The sequence below is a fragment of the Mastomys coucha genome, unplaced genomic scaffold, assembly GCF_008632895.1.
Source record: "Mastomys coucha isolate ucsf_1 unplaced genomic scaffold, UCSF_Mcou_1 pScaffold14, whole genome shotgun sequence".
In the NCBI taxonomy this organism is placed as follows: Eukaryota; Metazoa; Chordata; class Mammalia; order Rodentia; family Muridae; genus Mastomys; species Mastomys coucha.
This window is the reverse complement of record NW_022196896.1, coordinates 136,207,364-136,212,698: the sequence shown is the minus strand read 5'-3', so window position 1 is coordinate 136,212,698 and position 5,335 is coordinate 136,207,364. Positions and strand designations below refer to the sequence as shown.

At 40.2% G+C, this 5,335-nt stretch overlaps 1 pseudogene; it reads left to right on the top strand.

Moving 5' to 3' along the window:
• The first annotated feature begins 340 nt into the window (after positions 1–340).
• Positions 341–913, top strand: LOC116089359 (annotated as a pseudogene).
• Positions 914–5,335: the final 4,422 nt, after the last annotated feature.

The window sequence follows — 5,335 nt, the reverse complement described above, 5'->3', positions numbered from 1 at the left end:
ACATGTAAATAAAGAAAACATCTAAAAGAAAAAAAAAAGATATGGGGGAAATGTATCGATGGGTAAATGGCTAGAAAAATGTATCAGATATGCATTGTGAATGAAAATTGCTTAGTCCTTAAAAAGAAAAGAGAACTTTTTACTTATAACCACAACAATCAGCCTGGGAACATGACAGCTAAGTAGTCACAGAAAGATAAATATGTGATCATCTCATGTGTACGTGTAATCATAAGATAAAGCTCACAAAAACAGAACATAGAATGACAGTTAGCAGGGGCTTGTCAGGTGATAGAAAATGTGGCCTTTTGTGACTGGTGGTGGACGAGTGCGCAGGGCCATGAAGGCATTGGGCACGCTTCGGGAGTACAAGGTGGTGGGGCGCTGCTTGCCAACCCCAAAATGCCACACACCACCACTGTACCGTATGGGAAACTTTGCACCCAACCATGTGGTGGCCAAGTCCCGCTTCTGGTACTTTGTGTCGCAGCTGAAGAAGATGAAGAAGTCATCTGTGGAGATTGTGTACTGAGGACAGGTGTTTGAGAAGTCACCCCTGCTAGTGAAGAACTTTGGCATCTGGCTGCGCTACGACTCCCGCAGTGGCACACACAACATGTACCGGGAGTACCGGGACCTGACCACCGCTGGTGCAGTCACACAATGCTACCGAGACATGGGTGCCAGACACCGTGCCCGTGCGCACTCCATCCAGATCATGAAGGTGGAAGAGATTGCAGCTGGCAAGTGCCGCCGGCCAGCTGTCAAGCAGTTCCACGACTCCAAGATCAAGTTCCCATTGCCCCACCGTGTGTTGCAGAGCCAGCACAAGCCACGCTTCACCACCAAGAGGCCCAACACCTTCTTCTAGACACAGAGAACCACTGAATAAAAACTTCAGACTGTCAAAAAAGAAAAGAAAAGAAAAGAAAATGTGGAGGTGGTAGCCAATGGGTAGAAACTTTTAGCCAAAATGATTCAGTTCTAAAAACCAAGTGTATGGGATTGTGACTTTGACAAACTATAGTGAAACAGTGAAACAAACATTTCCTAAGACCATGAACAGGACCTACAAAATTATATGTATGTGATATTTTTTAACCTAAACTCTATTGTTATGCTAATTAGCTTGAATGTGGCCATTGTTGCAAAACGCATATAACTATCATTTAGCAAAGAAATCAGAAGAAAGGGCATCACTTTGTATACCTTCAACATGTGCAAATTTTGTTTATTAATCATAACTCAATAAATTATAAAAAAGAAAATCAAGTTGTATAAATGCAGGTTTAGATGAGCCCAGCTGGGAGGATGGGTGTGTATGTGCACTTTTACACATTAAACATGCGCCAATATTTAAGCAACGCTTATGTTCAGATTATCACCACAAAGAAGGATCAATTGTATACCCTGCTCTATTGGGTCCCAGCACTTCCAACAGCAAACACTTGTTAACCTGCAGGTGTGCATGTTTCACGAATAACAGACCCTGAGGGAGAAAAAGGCAAATGGCTCTGTAGATGGTGGCAGTACCCGTCCCTTTGGGAAGCCCTAGTACATCAGCCTCTTGTTCCTGTTCCCTGAGAAACTGTCAGGACTAACATGTGAAAGGCCCGCCACCCACTACTCACACCTCTATGTCATAATCATGAAATAACCTCTTTTCTTCTATACCCCATCTGTTTTCACACCAACACCACTGATTTTTTTTTTCGTACCCTTTCATCCTTTTGTTTGGTTTGTTTACATATGTGTGTGTTTTAAGATGAGGTCTAGTGGGGCTGGAATGATGTTGCAGCAGCTACAAGCACTGACTGCTCTTCCAGAAGACCAGAGTTCAGTTCCAAGAACCTACATAGGGTAGCTCACAACCTCCTATAACCAGCTCCAGGAGGTTCAGTGCCATTTTCTGACTTCTGTGGGTACCTGTACACATGTGCACATACCCACACATAGACACATAAAGATACAAGTAAATAAAAATAACATAAAATCTTTATTTAAAAATAAAGACAGCATCTCACTATATAGCACAAGTTGTCCTCCAAGCTCCAAATGCTGGGATTACAACACACACCTTGCCAGACTAGGCTGCCCTGTCTTTGGTGAGATCCCAAGTCTTTCTCACATAATCCTGCTTGTCTTTGGTGGCCTCTTTGCTTTTAGTTACAAGATATTTCAAAGTCACCTTGCACATTTTCTGCCCAGAATCTAAACTTAGCTGTTTTACCAAAGACCTGAAGTCCTTTGAGGACAGGAAGAGTGTTTTTGCTGCTTGGTTGACCACTGTGGTTCTAGACATTTTTGTGGGTCTATCTAGGATTATTTCCTGAGTCCATGATGAAGTTTCCAACTGAGACTAAATTTGGAGGATTTGTGTCTTTGATTTATATTTGTCTGACACTGAAAGACAAGGCACTAACAAAGCTATGTATTTTAGCCTAGTCTATATTATTATGTTTCTAAAATGAGAATACTAGTGTTACCAGTATCATGACATTATGCACATAGACAGACAGACAGATATAATGCAGTATTTTTAATTGCATTCTATGTACTCGTAGGTAATTTTATGTGTAAAGGTCTTACAAAGTTGTTTTTGTAGTTTATTTGATTGTCTGTTGAGACAAGGTCTCACTATGTAACCCCATAATCCAGGCTGACTTGGAACTTGCTTTGTAACCCAGTCTGCCCCAAAACTTATTCTCTTTCTACCTCAGCTGTTTACAGATGTATTCCTCCACAACAGACAATTTATGTGCTCACTTAGCTGGACAGCAAGACTGGATATTTGGTGAGTTACTGGGGGGGTTTCCATGTGCATATTTTTTAGTGAGATTTACATTTAAACCGGTAGACATTAAGTAAAACAGAATGCCTTCCATAAGAAGTATAAGCTTTATCCAGTCAGGTGAAGGTCTGGTGAAAGAGTAGGCAAATCACTCCTGAACAAGAGGAAATTCTGTTAGAGGTTCTTCAGCATTAAGTTACAACATCTGCAGTTCTGGAGACCCTATCTTGCCAGCCTTCCTAAAGATTTTGAACTCAGGCCGGGCAGTGGTGGCACACACCTTTAATCCGGGCACTTGGGAGGCAGAGGCAGGTGGATTTCTAAGTTCAAGGCCAGCCTGCCTGGTCTACATAGTACCAGGACAGCCAGGGCTACACAGAGAAACCCTGTCTCAAAAAAACAAAAACGAAAAACAAAAAGAATTTTGAACTCAAAGGTTCTATCTTGGTATGAACTCACTCTTTTATGTACACATTTGACTGGCTTATTGTGTGCTGTGTACTGCATGTATATGTGAAGGTTTATAAATACATAAACTAATTTAAAATTTATATTGAGAAAAATGCATTTTCACTATTGCTGTAGACGAGCATCTACATAAGTCTGTTAAATTGATTGTTGTTTTATATTAAACAATGTTTATAATACTTATTTTTATTGTTGTAATATTTTGTAAATTTTAAGGAATATAACAAAAAAGATATTGTGGGTATTGAAGGGGGGTCTCTGGGAGGAGTGGGGGTACAAAAGGGAAACAAGAATGTGATTTAATTCTATTTACTTAAAATATGTTTTTAAATGTTAACACATTCAGATAAATTGAAATCATTTAACTTTTCTCATCATAATTCAATAAAAGTTTAAAAAATAAATAAATAAATACATACATAAGCTAAATGTTCTTATCCCCTTATACATTCTGTGGTAGAGTGTTCTGCACAGCAGGACCTTCCTCTTTCCTACCTACATTTACTTAACCAACCATGATATGGTGACCCCAAAAGGTACCCATTCTTTATTGATGAATTCTTGGGTTTTCTCAATGTTTTCTGGCACATATTACAAGACAGTACATTACACTGTGGATGGGTCAGTAATTCTGTTATCAGTGATTTTTTTCCTATGCTTTAGTTGTGGAGGGGTGTGTGTGTGTGTGTGTGTGTGTGTGTGTGTGTGTGTGCGCGTGCGTGCGTGCGTGCTTGCTTGCTTGCTTGCTTGCTTGCTTGCTTGCTTGCTTGCTTGCAAGATCAGGTCTAATCATATAACCCAGGATAGCCAAGAACTTGCTATTTAGCACAAGCTGGCTTTGAACACAGATCCTCTCACCTCAGCCTCATGCAGTCTCATATTGCTGGAATTATAAGCTTGAGGCACTACACTGTCTCTTTCTAGTTAACTCAATAGATACCGAGATACCTAATAGAGTTGCTGATTCAAAACACAGATGCATATATTCATAGTTTGTCAGGATAGGCCCTGACATGCAACTGTTGGCCTGAAAGATGCCTTCTCCTCATTCCTGTCTGTAAGGCCTGTCAGAAATAATTCACTGTCCACTGATAAAGCCAGCAGTACACCTTGTCTTAATTCTGTAGCTCTATGTCACAGGACTCTTTACCACCACGATGGTTAATTTTGTCATCTTTACAAGATTTGGAATCAATCTAGGAGATGAACCTATGAATACATCTAGAGATAATTCCCAGAAAAAAAAAATTAACTGAGATAGAAAGACCCACTCTAAATTTGAAACAGTGTCATACGTGAGTTGAACACTTAGAGTGAATATAAAGCAGAAAGCAGGTGGATCCCAGCATTAGTCTCTCCCTGCTTCCACACAGCAGACACAATGCTTCACTCTCCTGATGCTGTGTAATCTGTAACCTCAAACCATGAGCCACAACAAACCTTTCCCTCCTTAGTTTCTTTTGTCACAGAGATGAGAAAAGAACCAGCAACAACTCCTTTTCCCTTCCGAAGAGTGGCATGCTGGTTCATTATCAGTCTTATGTTGATCAAACCAAACAAGCTCTATCAGTGTGGATAAGACATTTGGAGGTCTATTTCAGAGTGGTAAATAATTTTGTTTAAACATTTCTATCCAGGCATGTTGGTGTATGCCTATAATCCCAGCACTCAGCTCTAAGCATTTGTAAAGCTCAGATAGGAAGAATTTGAGTTAGTACTACTCAGCTATTAAAAACAATAAATTTATGAAATTCTTAGGGAAATGGATGGATCTGGAGAATATCATCCTGAGTGAGGTAACCCAATCACAAAAGAACAAACACGGTATGCACTCTCTGATAAGTGGTTATTAGCCCAGAAGTTTGGAATACAGGAAGAACAACCCACAAACCACAAGGAACTCAAGAAGAAGGAAGACCAAAAGGTGAACATTTCATTCCTTCTTAAAAGGGGGAACCAAATACCCATGCAAAGAGTTGCAGAGATTAACTATGGAGCAGAGACTGAGGGAAGGGCAAGTCAGCCTAAATATAGCTATCTCCTGAGAGGCTCTGACAGTACCTGACTAATACAGAT